The 14,696-nt window shown below is 41.7% G+C and overlaps 1 pseudogene; it reads left to right on the top strand.

Annotated features, from left to right (window-relative positions):
• The first annotated feature begins 1,972 nt into the window (after positions 1 to 1,972).
• LOC103002760 (uncharacterized) lies at positions 1,973 to 13,807 on the top strand (annotated as a pseudogene).
• Positions 13,808 to 14,696: the final 889 nt, after the last annotated feature.

Here is a 14,696-nt window from a genome sequence, read left to right as displayed (position 1 = left end):
ATGGAGAAAAAAATTGGGAGAGTGTAATATGTCAACTTTATGTGTCCACTTGACTGGGCTAAGGTATGCCCAGACATTCAGTCAAACAGTATTCTGAGCGTGTCTGAGATGGTGTTTCTAAATGAGATTAACATTTCTTTTTATTGACCTGAAACAGTTAGACTGCCAGATATTTCTCTAGCAAAGATGGGTTGATATGGGATCAGCAGAGAATTGCAATTCAGGGTCTACAACAATGGTGAGGCATGTGTAGGTGCCTAAACAGAAAGGGAAGGAAAACACTTTTTAGAGGTGAAGAGGAAGGTGGAAGGGCTACAGTCAACAAAGAGTCCATGGCTTTTCATTGGCTGAGTTCTTGCCAGGGAAGAAAAGAAATCTCTTCTTCCTGTTGGACTCTGCTATTGTCACAGGGTGAGAGAGCTCTCCTTCTGGTCTCCCAACTCTTACTGAGGTTTCTGTTTATTGTTTACATTTTCCCCTTTTCATCAAGATCTTTCTCTGAAAACACTGCTGATCAAGAGTCAGGTTTTCTAGTTTTTGCAGCTTTTTGTCCCTCAATGCCAGGAAAGACCTTTCCTGGGTATAATGTCCCATGTCAGAAGGAAAGTGCACATATTGGAAATTTATTAAGGTTACATTCAAGTAACAAGGAGGGGAAGGAGGGAGAACTCTCAGGCACTTTTTGTATAAAGTCCATATGTTATCAATATCATAGACACTGGAGATCATCTGAAGCATTATGTCATTATCAAATGTTTAGTGACAAACTTCCAACAGGCCTGGTCCAGATATCTTTGGAAGGCTGTTTCATCAGATGTCATCTGCTTCAATTCTAGGAACAATTAACTTTCAAGGTAGCAGATGATGTGCAGGTACAGTTATTGTTCGACAATTTCTTTAGGTTTGTCATGTGAATCCAAGAACATATTCCTTGGAGTCTGGTGGTACAAGGGTTGGTTAGCAGTACATGATAGAGTCCATTCCATTGAGATTGAGGAGAGTTCTTCTGGAGGTGTCTTCAGGTTGCAAGGTGTGATGCTTAAGGTTTTCATCACATGAGGGCAGACTGTGAAAAGATTGCTCTACCAAAACGTGGTTATTTTCCATAGAAGCAATTATACCTTTTCAATATTGGAGCATCTCTCCTTTCATCATTTGTGGGTCCAATGAAGCAGGAGCCAAGTGCATTGGGTGACCTATGACTATCTCAAAGGGTGAGAATTTATGAGTTCCAAAAGGGGTGGATCTGAGATTTCGGCCAAAGTATTTGGAGGGCCTCTACAAATTTTGCCAACTGAGTCTTATTAATGCTGTTAGTGTGTTCAACTAAAACACAAGATTGAGAGTGGTAAGCACAGTGAAAGTGTTGTAAAACCAGCCAAACAGTGGAGACTAGTTGAAGCACTTGGCCAGTAAAATGGTCTCCTCAATCACTATGAAGTTTGAGAGGCATTCCCTAGGTAGGAATAATCTTTTTCAAAAGGACTTTAACCATGGAAGAGGCAATAACCTGTCTGCAAGGAAGGCTTCAGTTCAGTGTGAAAATATACAGACCATGACTAAAACATAACTATATCCATTAGACAAAAGAAGTTATATGAAATCCATTTGACAACCTCAAATCGTTCATTAGGCAGTTTAAAATGTCCAGGAGCAATACAAACAGGTTTTCTGAGTTGTACTTCAGACTAGTGGGACAAGTTAGGTGGCACTTTCTGCAGCCTTGTTAATGTTTTCCCAGTAATATTAATTCATGAGGGCTATCATTTTGCCAGTAGACCAGTGGTGAGGAGTGGGAATTTTAGCCTCTGATAGGACTGGGTTGTTATTTGCCCCAAATCAGAGCTTCTTCTTTTTATCAAACCAACAACTGTTGAATTTCTAAACTTGTTTTTCCTTTTCTAAGGCCAATTGTTGGACTTCTATAGCCAGTTTTTCTAAATTATTATTTAGGGAAATATCTCTTTGGACCATGACGGAGCCTTGGGTGCTGTCGGTCCCTCTAAGGGCAGCATTCCTTGCAGAATTATCAGCAAGGTGATTTCCCCTAACTTCTAGAGAGTCAAGTTTAGAATGCTCTGGAATCTTAATAATAACTAAAGTGGCAGGTAAAAGTATTGCATTCAATAATTCCTGAACATAAGAGCCATTTATAATTATGTTTCCACAGGAAATAAGGAAGCCATGTTGCTTCCCCAACATTCCAAAATCATGAGCTACTCCAAAGGCATATCTACTATCAGTAAAATTATTGGCAGTTTTGTCCTTGGCCAAAGTGATGCCAAAAACTCAGCCTATGTGCACCAGTGCTGAATCGAATCTTAGAGACAGAGTTCTGGGTGAAGAAGAAAAGAATAGCTTTATTGCTTTGTGAGACAAAGGCAAAAACCATGCATCCCAACCTGGGAGGATTTGGTGAAAAGTTTTATAACAAACGGTTAAAGGGTGGGGTTGCTAATAAGATTAAGGTGTGTGCAGGGTCTGCACTCATTTAATCTGGTCTCAGGTAATCTGATAAATTTCTGTGGTTCCTTTAATCTGGCCTCAGGTGGTCTTCTTGAAGAGCTTCTCTGGTTCCTTTAATCTGGAATGAAGAATGCTGACCTCTTCCATTTGCTGGGGGTTTTAGATCTATAAAGAGCTAAAAGATATTGTTATGTGTATCTCTTGGGGCAGAACCAGGGCCCTGCCCCAGGGCTATACTATTGTTTCTTGGCTGTTCCTCTCTTGTCTCTCCATCTCCTCCCTTCCCTGATTAACAATTGTTTGAATATGTGCTTTGGAATTCAGGGAAGGTCATGGAGGTTGGAATCTGTTCCCTACAAACAATAAACAGGGACACAGAAAGGTTTCCGTGCCCAGGAGCCCCACAGAGTCCTGTTCAGTTTCAAAAGTACTAGCCTGTGTGAGAACATATAATTCAGCCTGTTGGGCCAAGGTAGCCATAGGTAAAGATGCTGCCTCGACAACATCAAAAGGAGTTAAGATAGCATACCCATCGTCACCTTTTAAATAAGAACAATCAGTGAGGCATGAAGGGTCAATGTTACCCAGTGGAATTTTCTATAGATCATTGCAAGGAGTCAGGAGGTGATCCATCAGCATTAAGCAGTCATAAAGGATTTCGTTGGTGACATAGGGGAGAAGAGTATGTGGGTTAAGGTTACTACCATGTAAAAGAGTTATGTGAGGATCAGTTAACAAAAGGACTTCATAGAAGTTGGGGTAGTTGCCTGAGAAATGTTGAGCGTGATGAGAATTCAAGACAGCTTCTACTGCATGAGGTACAAAAATGGTTAAAGGGGATCCCACAATGGTTTTCTCAGTGAACTTAACCAAAAGGGCAGTGGCTATAATGGCTGTAAGGCAAGGGGTGTGGGGGTAGCCCCATGCCAGAGGGCTAGTTGCTGGTGGTAATATCCTATAAGTCAATGCTAGTCTTCACGTATTTGTGTGAGTACCTTAGGGCATGCATTTTAATATACAAAGAGGAAAAAGGGAGTCTGATAATTGGATGCTCAAGGGCATGTGGGTTCATCAAACTTTTTCTAAAAATTTATTTTATTGAAGTATAGTTGACTTACAATGTTGTGCTAATTTCTGCTGAAAAACAGTGGTAGATATATATATATATACACACACACATTCTTTTTCATATTCTATTCCATTTAACTTTTTTTAAGGCCTTAAAGACCATGTCATCTGGTTCTTCTCATAAAATTGGGTCGGATTTGTTATTGTTGAGTAAAACATATAGAGGTTCGGACATAAGAGAGAAATTTGGAATACGATTTTGGCAATAACCAACTAGCCCAAGAAAGCCTCACAGTTGGTGCTTAGTTTTGGGTTTGGGAAACTTAGGACACTATGAAGTCCATCTGGATCTAAGTGTACCCCTTGTTCTGATATCAGATGCCCAAAACCAGATGGGCAAATTGCAAATTTTCTTTGGAGACCTTATGTCCCTTTAAGGCTAAAAGTTTTAGCAAGTGGATGTTCTCTTCCTGGGAGGAGGCTTGAGAAGAAGAGCAAAGAAGCAAATCATCCACATATTTCAACAGAGTAGAAACTCTAGGGAACTTAAGAAACTCAAGGGTGTGTATCATCCAGATCAGCCTTTAGGATTTGGGAGAAATAAGAAGGACTCCCAGTGTAACTCTGAAGCATTACTGTCTAGGTGAATTGTTTTTCTTACTAAGTGAAGGGAAAAAGGTATTGGCTGGCTCCATCAACTGGAATACTAAAGAATGCACAGCATAAATCAATTAGAGTAAAGAATTTACTTTTGTGGGAATAGATATTAGTAATGTATGAGAATTAGGAGTAACAGTGTGTCAAGGGATAACAATGTTGTTCATTGCTCAGAGGTCCTGGACAAACTTTCACCCTCAGTACTTAGGTTTTCCCACCTGTAAAATGGGAGTGTTAATGTGGCTAGTACAAGGGATAAGGAGGCCTTGAGCCTTGTAATCTTCCATTATGTCCTTTATACCTTGAAGGTCTTCTTTACTTATAGCATATGATTAATAATGGGAAGAAGTTCTGAGGGGTCTGTTTGAATCTTGATGGGAGGTGAATTGTGAAATTTGCCAACAACAGTTGGAGATTTTGCCCATAAGGAAAGTGGCAGCTGATTCAACAGGAACAAATAATCAGTGTTTCCAGAATCAGTTCTAGTACCTACTGTCAGAGTCAGAACAAATAAAAGATGTCAAAGTGTCATTTAGTTCACCTGGTTGGTTACATTGATTTCTAGAATTATTTTATTCCAGCATAATATTTCTCTTAGAAGTCTCGACCTAATAAGTGGACAAGGGCAGAGGAGAAAAGGGTGTGTATCTTCCAAAGGGCCTAAACAAAAGGAAATAATTTCAGAGACAGGATCCTCTTGAGGTTTATTAGAGATTCCCACTATCTGAACTATTTTAGTACTGGGAAGTAGGGACGGTTTTATAGTAGTGGGGTTGAGCACCAAGAGAGTGGCTCTGTTGTCCATTCGGACTGGAAGAGCTTTATCTCCAGTCTGGAGAGATGTTTCTCCAAGCCAATTAAGAGGAAGGACTGGGAAGAGCCCCTGTAGTTCCTTGGAGCCCAGTCATTGAGAATTAGGAGGATGCTGGAAAAGCTGGTTTGAGGGCTGAGGGCACCTAAAGTGCTTATTTGTACCAATCTCTTTCCCAATCTTCTGGCTGTTTGCAATAACAGCAAAAACTAGGAGGATTTGGTTTCATTTAGGAGACTTCATTTGCTGGAGTTGAAGATTAAGAATTTTGACAACCTCTCTTGGAAGTGACTCATGTAGAGTATGAGAGAGCTGATTTGTCAGATTAACTAAATCTGAAGTGAACAGAGTTTCTCGTTCCTTCCTGGTCCTTTTTTACTAGAAAGGAAAAGTCTCAGTTCACTCCATTAATAAACATACAGTTACAAGCTAGTTGGGTGGAATCAACATTTGATGGAAGACCAAACTTTTTTAAAAAACAATCAACAGTTGATAGTAATAGTTAATAGTAGGTTCAGAAGATTTTCTTGTGCAAGTCTGAATTTTGTTCCAATCAATAGTAATTGCTTTCTGAAGTTATCTAATGATTGCCGATTGACCATATAAGTTAGTGGGCTGTTTTCCGGGTTGTAATTCTAGAGACCTTTCAGGATTTTCCCAATTAGTAGTTTTCATTCAGGGCTAGTCCTGCCTTTCACCCTTTCACAGAGAAGCAAAAGAACTAGCTGATACAGGTCAGAGAAACCATGTTGATAAATTTGAATGACTATATTAAATTCTTCAGCAAACGTGAGGAATTTCTTCAGTTATGTTAGGAAAATCTTTACTATGGCTCACAGCTCAGCTTTAACCCAGGAAGTCTAAGAAATGAAGAGTTTAGCCTCTGGATCCTCAGAAGACTTAATTTTAAAGGGACAGGTTCTGATAAGTTTAGAGGAAAAGGGAGTAGGGAGAGTGTCAGAGAAAAGGGGAAGTTTGCTGGGAGCATTAGTATGGCGAATTTGAGGGTATGGGGGTGGTGTAGAAGGGAAGGAGGGAGGTGGCGCCAGACGTGGAGCTGGAGAGAAAGAAACCAAGGAAGAAGAGCCTGAGGTTTCAGCAGGCATTTTGTTTTTCTTAAATATTTTTTGTCTCAGTTAATCTTAAAAATCTTATTATGCAGAAGGGTAATTTTAGGCTCCTGAAAAGTTGAGAAACCTCAAAATACCAACAGGAATAAGCAGTCCACTCACTTCTGGAAAATTTTGAGCTATTATAGCCCAATTCAGTTTCAAGGAAATTAAGTTTGGGGATTTCCCAAGTTTCCCATAGTGGCCGCTGATATTCTAAATTGCCTTTAGTCATGCATGTTTATTTTTTATTATTATTATTTATTTATTTATTTATTTATTTATTTATTATTTTTAGCTGTGTTGGGTCTTCGTTTCTGTGCGAGGGCTTTCTCTAGTTGCGGCGAGCGGGGGCTGCTCTTCATCGCGGTGCGCGGGCCTCTCACTATCGCGGCCTCTCTTGTCGCGGAGCACAGGCTCCAGACACGCAGGCTCAGTAGTTGTGGCTCATGGGCCTAGTTGCTCCGTGGCATGTGGGATCTTCCCAGACCAGTGCTCGAACCCGTGTCCCCTGCATTGGCAGGCAGATTCTTAACCACTGCGCCACCAGGGAAGCCCCATGCATGTTCATTTTAGTTAGGAATGAGCATGAGGAAGGACCTCGGCTTTTAAACATAAAACTGGCCAGAGCCTTTGTGAGAGGAGCACCCTCAAAATACTTAGACACCTGGGATCCCATTTTCTAGAGGTTTTTCCTCTAGAGCAAAGAACAATTTTCAAGCAGCTTAAACAGCTTACAGCACAAATGGCTCAATTCAAATAGTGTGCAAGCTAACCCCAGCCTGTCTTAAGGAGACAGTTTGGTCTTGGAGGAGCCAGGCCAGAGACCTTTTCTTTAGCCAGTGTCCAGAAGACAGCTTTCCAAAGGAGTAGGCCGAAAGCTGAAAACCTGACACCGTTTCAAATAAAAAACACCTGTTCACAAAGGAATGGGTAGAGGCTAGACACCTTCAGGAGAAGCAGCCCCTGTTCTGAATGGAAAAGGCCAGAGGCTAGCCAGTTTCAGGGAAATGGTGTGATCTCAAAATCAGACCTGAAGAGCCAAATGAGTACTCGCATACAAAACACGGCCTAACCAGAAAGGCAGAACCCTTAAATGGATCCCCAGTAAAGCTTGGAGAGTTCAGATGCAAGGAATGCATGAGCTTGAATCCAGGAGAAGGATGTACCTTCAAACAGTAGGCTCGGTGAGAAAAGCAGCGAGTGACAAAGGTCTCATTTGTGGGTACTGGACCTTTTGCTCACGAGCTCAACAGCCCTCGGGCTGAGGGGTCCCTGTACAGGCCTCCAAAACATTGACCTAAAACAATAGACAGCCAGATTTTTCTCCAGAAAAGATGGATTTATTTGGGATCAGTAGAGAACTGCAGTTCAGGGTCTGTAACCATGATGAGCCATGTACAAGTTCCCACATGGAAAAGGAAGGAGAACACTTTTATGGAGGGGAAAAGGAAGCTGGGAGAGATATAGTAAACAAAGAGCCCACCCATGACTTTTCATTGGCTGACTCCTTGCCAGGAAAGACGAGGAGTCTTTCTTCTTCTTAATGGTCTCTGCTATTGTCACAGGGTGAGAGAGCATCCCTGTCTGGTCTCTCAACTCCACTTAACTGAAGTTTCTGTTTATTAATTTTGTACAAGTTGGTGGAGTGAGTAAAACAGACCCTCTCCAATACAAGTGGGACCAGTTGAAGGATTGAGTAACCAAAAGACTGACCCTCCAGAGAGTAAAGGGAACGTCTCCTACCTGACTGCCTTAGAGCTGGAATATGGATTTACTGACGCCTTTGGACTCAAACTGAAACATAGGCTCTTCCTGAGCCTCAAGCCTACTGACCTTTGGACTGGAGCTATACTGTTGGATCTCCTGGTCCTCAGGCCTTCAAACTGAGACTAGAACTATACTATTGACTCTCCTGGGCCTCCAGCTTGAGGGCTGCTGACATTGGGACTATATATATATAGTGTTTCTGTTTCTCTGCAGAACCTTGACTAACACAGCTTTTGGTACCAAGAATGATTAAAGAGGAACAGAATTGTAAGGATAAGTTTTCTAATTTAGTTCTGGGGGTTTTGGAACTGGCTCTCAAGTCTTATTATATTTAAAGATATGAATGACTTTATTTCCAATAGTAAAAGAGATCATTGATAGCCTACAGAATGATCTAGCAATGGAAGTATACAAAATGTCACCACTGGATAATCCTAATCAACTTTTTGTAAGAAGCAAGGAGCTTGATAACTGTGTATTTGATACTTTGGGATTTTTTTCTCAAACTAATGAATGTCAGTGAGACTGTTTGGTTGCTCCTAATGTCACTGGACAAAGTAGGGAAAGAAATGAATGAGATCAGGGATTTTAATTCCAAGGTCAAGGGTCACATGAAGACCTAAAAACTTCTTTCTATGCCCTGAAAGAGACTTATCTTCAATAGTCACAAGACTGAGAATGTTGAAAACCTAACCCAGAATTCCTTCCTGCCAATGGGTGAATTTCAATGCAAATTAAATTCCCAACCTCACAGAGTGTCTACTGTAAATGTGAGGGCATTACTTTGTAAAGAATGGGATCCTATAAGCTGGAAAGGGGACTTGTGGGAAGACTCCAGTAAAGCTGGGGATATCAAACCCCTAAATTCTGGTGAGTCTTCTTTGCCCGTGGAAGAGGCCTCCCCACTCCCAGTGGAGGCGGCCTCCACATCCTCGGTGTAAATTCCACCTTGTCTGAAAAGATCAACTCTGCATTCCCAGAGGAAACTGTGATGACCTCCCCAGAGGCAGTTGTTATCGCAAGACAATGCAGATTCTCCTCGGGACTCAGCCCCCCTCCCCCAGTCTTCTTTGCTTCTAGGCCTATAATTAGACTCAAGTCTCAGCAGACCCCTAAAAGTGAGGAATAAAGTGTAACCCATGAGGAGGTGCACTAACACCTCCAAATAGCTACTTGAGTTTTCTAATTTACACAGACAGAAGTTTGGGGAACATGTCCTCCGGGAATGGAAGGGTGTGGGATAATGTTGGAAAAAATATAAAGTTGGACCAGGCTGAATTTATTGATATGGGCTCTCTAAGCAGATTCTACATTTAATATTGCAACTTGGGGAGTTAGAAATGACTAACAGTTTGCCTGAAACATAGATCATTGACAGGTGGCCCACAATGAATGAGTTAGAAATGTCAGACTGAAGCTGAATCTGGCCTCTGTACCCCAACACCAAATTAAATCTCAGAGACAGAGTTTTGGGTGAAGTAGAAAAGAATAGCTTTATTGCTTTGCCAGGCAAAGTGGGCTACAGCAGACTAATGCCCTTAAAACTGTGTGTCCCGACCTGGAGCGTGTAGTGAGGAGTTTTATAATAATGGTCCAAAGATGGTGTGATCAGCTCATGGACATTCTTCTGATTGGTTGGTGGTGAGGTAAGTGGGAGTCAGAGTCATCAACCTTCTGGTTCCAACCTGTCTGGGGTCTATGTGCTTGTGGGCAGCATACAGTTAACTTCTCCCACTTGGTGAGAAGTTTTCAGTATGCAGAAATTTTTCAGTGTCTGCAAAACAGCTCAAAGATATTGTTATGTATACCCCTTGAGGGAGAACCAGGACCTTGCCCCAAGGCTGCACTACTGTTTCTTGACTGTTCCTCCCTTTTCTCTGTATTGCCTCCCTTCTCTAATTAACAACTGTTTTGGGCAAGGTCATGGAGGCTGAATGAAGCTTATTTCCTGTAATTGACACAGAAAGGCTTTTGTGCCCAGGAACCCTGTGGGGTTCTGCTCAGTTTCAGAACCTGCCTTGATTTAATGTAGAAGAAGTGATTCAAAGCCTTAGCGGGATTGGAATTTTAGAGTAGATTTGTCATTTAAAAACTACTCACCCACACTGGGAAGGTCCAGAGATACAACTTTCATCACATCTGTGAGGAATACTTTTGTAAGCTCTGTGATCACTCTTTGTTGTAGAACAGACCTTACAGGGGGCACTGTGGTCACTGAATTGGGAAACCTAAATGCAAGGGGAGTAATTGATCCTGGAGTGGTAGGGACAAAGCGTCAGCATCAACCACCAAGGGCAAGGTGAGTGTGGTTCCCATAAACAGACCTTAGGGTGAAAGCAGTAATAAGAATTGTTTGACTCACAGAGACCTATGACATTGGCTAGTTGATCCTGGAGTTCCTAGAAGTGAAATAAATAGGAAATCTATTAAAATGTTACTTGATCTGTAAAAGCAGAAAAATTCTAGAACAAGTGTACAAAAGTCTAAGCTGAATCAAAAACAGATTTCTGAGCCAGTTTGCAGACCCAGAAAACTTTGAATGAAGAGAAGGTTGGGTCCCCTTGAGGAGGGCCTCTGGTACACTGCTAAAAATGTATCATTCATTTTTCTCCTAGCCTTACTCAAAGGGACCTATGATCTTTTGCCAGGGTAACTGTGCATTGGGGGAAAGGAAATCATCAGACTTTGGGGGGCAACGGCTCTGAACTGACATCAATACCAGGAGACCCAAAACATCACTGTTGTCTATCAGTCAGAGTGGGGACTTTCAGAAGTCTGGTGACCAATGGAGTTTTAGCTCAAATCTATCTCATAGTGGGACAAGTGTATCTCCCAACACATCCTGTGGTTACTTCCCCAGTTCTGAAATGCATAATTGGATTAGATACACTCATAAGTTGGCTTTGTCCCCTGACCTGTGAACTGAGGGCTCTTATGGTCAGAAAGGCCAAGTGGAAGCTGCTGTTAACTGTCTCTAGGAGAATAATAAGCCAAAAGCAATCTTGTAGGTATTGCAGAGAACAGTGCCACCATCAAGGATTTAAAGGTTGCAGTGTGGTGATTTCTACTACATCCCCATTGAACTTGCTTATTTGGCCTGTGCAGAAGACAGATGGACTTCGGAAAATAACAGTGGATCATCATAACCTTAACCAGGTTATGACTCCAATTGCAGCTTCTGTACCAGAGGTGGTTTCACTGCTTGAGGAAATTAATGTATCGCCTGGTTCCTGGAATGCAGCTCTTGATCTGGCAAATATTTTTTTTTCCTCCATACTTGTCAGTAGGATCATCAGAAGCAGTTTGTTTATAGCTGGCAAGGCCAGCAATACAGTATCACTGTCTTACCTCAAGAGTCTATCAACTCTCCTGCTCTATGTCATAATTTAGTTCCCAGAGATCTTGATCACTTCCCTTCCACAAGGTATTACACTGGTTTATTACACTGATGACATTATGCTGATTGGACCTCCTGAGCAGGAAGGAGCAACTACTCCAGACTTACTGGTAAGAGAGTTACCTGTCAGAGTGTGGGGAAAAAATATGACAAAAATTCAGGGGCCCTACCTCAGTGAAATTTCTAGGAGTTCAGTGGTGTGAGGCATGTCAAAATATCCCTTCAAAGGTGAATCTGGCCCCTCCCACAACCAAAAATGAAACACAACACCTAGAGGACCTCTCTTGATATTGGAGGCAACATATTTCTCCTTTGGGTTTGTCACTCTATTCTATTCACTGAGTAATCCAAAAAGTTGCTAGTTTTGAGTGAGGCCCAGAACAAGATAAAGCTCCTCAAGAGACCCAGGCTGCCGTGGAAACTGCCCTGCTGCTTGGTTCATATGATCCAGCAGATCCAGTGGTGCTTGAAGTGGCAGTGGCAGATAGGGATGCTGTTTGGAGACTTTTGCAGGCCCCCATAGGTGGATCACAGGTCCTCAGGATTTTGGAGCAAAGCCCTGCTATCCTCTGTAAATTACTATCCTTTCGAAAAACAGCTCTTGGCCTGCTACTGGGCAATAGTAGAGACTGAACAGTTAACCATGGGCTGCCAAGTTGCCATTATAGCTGCCTATCATGAACTGGGTGTAATCTGACCCCCCAAGCCATAAAGCACGAATACCAACACCTCATCTTTGAATGGAAGTAAATATACATGATCAGATTTGAGCTAGCCCTGAAGGCACAAGTTACATGAAGGAGTGGCCCAAATGCTCATGGTCCCCACTCTTGCTACACGGTTTTCTCTGTCCCAGCCTACACCTTTGGCCTCAGGAAAAATTCCCTAAGATTGGTTGCCAGAGAAAGAGAACTATTGGGTCTGGTTTATTGATGTTTCTGCATGATAGGCAGGCACCACCTTAAAGTAGACAACTTCAGCACTGCAATTCTTTTCTGAGACATTCATGAAGAACAGTGGTGAAGGGGAATCCTCCCAATGGACAGTACTTCGAGACAGTTACCCAGATGTTCGCTTTGCTTGGAAGGGGAAATGGTCAGTCATGAGATTATATACTGATTCATGACCTGTGGCCAATGTTTGGCTGGATGGTCAGGGATTTGGAAGGAACATGTTTGGAAAACTGGTGACAAGGAAATGTAGGGAAGGAGCATGTGGGTAGACCTCTCTGAATGGAAAAAAAAACATGAAAATATTTGTGTCCCATGTGAATGATCATCCAAGAGAGCATTTTAACAATCAAGTGGATAGAATGACACATTCTGTGTATACCACCAGTCAGCATTTTTCCTCAGCCATCCGTGTCATTACCCAGTGGACTCAGGAACAAAGTGGCCATGGTGGCAGGGATGGAGGTTATGCATGCATTCAGCGCCATGGACTTCATTCACTGAGGCCAACCTGGATTCAGCCACCATTGAGGTCCAATCTGCCAGCAACAGAGGCCAACACCGAGTCCCTGATATAGCACCGTTCCCTGGGGGTGGTCAGCTAGCTACCTGGTGGCAGGTTGACTAACTTTGACAGCTTCTATCTAGGAATGGGCTATGTTTTACTCTTACTGGAATAGATTTACTCTGAATACAAATTTGCTTTCCCTGCAAGCAATGCTTCTGCCAAAACCCTCAGTCTTTCAAAATGCTTTATCCACCATCCTGATATTTTACACAGCATTGTTTCTGATTAAGGAACTCACTTCACAGCAGAAAAATTATGTCAATGGGCTCCTAATCATGAAATTCTCTGTTTTCCATGACAGAATGGTATAATAGCTTTTGGAAGACTCAGTTACAGCACCAGCTAGGTGGCAATACTTTGCCAAGCTGAGGTAAGATTCTCCAGAGGCTACATGTGCTCTGAATCACCATTCGATATATGGTGCTTTTTCTTCCACAGCCAGGATTAATGGGTCCAGGAATCAAGAAGTGAAAGTGAGAATGACACCACTTACTTTTACCTCTAGTGAGACACACTAGCAAAATTTTTGCTTCCTGTTACCATGACCTTATGCTCTGCTGTCCTAGAGGTTTTAGTTCCAAAAGAAGGAATGCTTTCACCAGGAGATACATCAATGTTTCCATTAAACTGAAAGTTAAGACTGTTGCTCAGCCATTCTGGGCTCCTTATGCCTCCAAATCAACAGGCAAAGAAGGGAGTTAATGTGCTGTCTCGGGTGAGTGATCCTGACTACCAGGGGGATGTTGGACACCTACTCTACAGTGGACATAAGGAAGAATGTGTCTGGAATATAGATTTCTTAGGACATCTCTTAATATTACCATGTTTTGTGACTATGGCCAATGGAAAACTACAGTCCAATCCAGGCAGGACTACTGATGGCTCTGACTCTTCAGGAATTCAGAAACAAAGGTGTGGGTCAGCCCACCAGTTAAAGAACTTCCACCAGCTGAGGTGCTTGCTAAAAGCAGAGGGAATACAGAATGGATAATAGAACAGTTACAGAAATAAGGACCTCCTCACTATGTAATGACTATGTTGAGGGATGTGTGTGTGTGTGTGTGTGTAGAAAAGATCTTTGTTTTCATACCTCTCTTATTCTCTTATTATATAACATAAAATGTGTTGATTTCATATTATAGTATTTAAGTATTATCAATTCTACATCATAGTATTTTAGTTATGGGATATCAAAAAAAAGTTAACATCACTCATGAACTTTACCTTCTCCTCTGCGGAAGGAGTTAGTGTATTCTTTATTGTATGCAGAATAGCTGTTATCATGTTAGGTAAAATTATGACCTTGTTATTGTCTTTCATTGGTGATTAAGTATGGTTTTAAGGGGATACGTATGGGTGCCATGTTGACAAGGCGTGGACTTATGATGGTTAATTTGTCTCAACTTGAGTAGGCCCCCAGCGTGCCCAGACATTTGGTCAGACATTATTCTAGGTGTGTCTGTGAAGGTGTTTTGGAAGAGATTAACATTTGAATTAGTAGACAGAGTAAAGTGATTGTCCTTCCCAATAATGGTGGACATCATCTTATGAAGGCCTGAATAGAACAAAAAGACTGACCCTCTAGAGAGTAAAGGAATTTCTTCCTGCACTTCTGCCCTCAAGCTGGGACATAGTTTTTTTTTTTTTACTTTACTTATTTTTAAAAATATTTTAATTTTATTGGAGTATAGTTGATTCACAGTGTTGTGTTAGTTTCAGGTGTACATCAAAGTGATTCAGTTATACATATACATATATTTGTTTGTTTTTAGATTCTTTTCTCATATAGGTTATCACAGAATACTGAGTAGAGTTCCCTGTGCTATACAGTAGGTCCTTGTTGGTTATCTATCTTACATATAGTAGTGTGTGTGTTCATCCCAAGCTCCTGATTTATCCC

This window comes from Balaenoptera acutorostrata, chromosome 4 (genome assembly GCF_949987535.1).
Source record: "Balaenoptera acutorostrata chromosome 4, mBalAcu1.1, whole genome shotgun sequence".
Lineage (NCBI taxonomy): Eukaryota > Metazoa > Chordata > Mammalia > Artiodactyla > Balaenopteridae > Balaenoptera > Balaenoptera acutorostrata.
The sequence above is the reverse complement of the archived record's forward strand: the minus strand, read 5'-3'. Positions and strand labels throughout refer to the sequence as shown.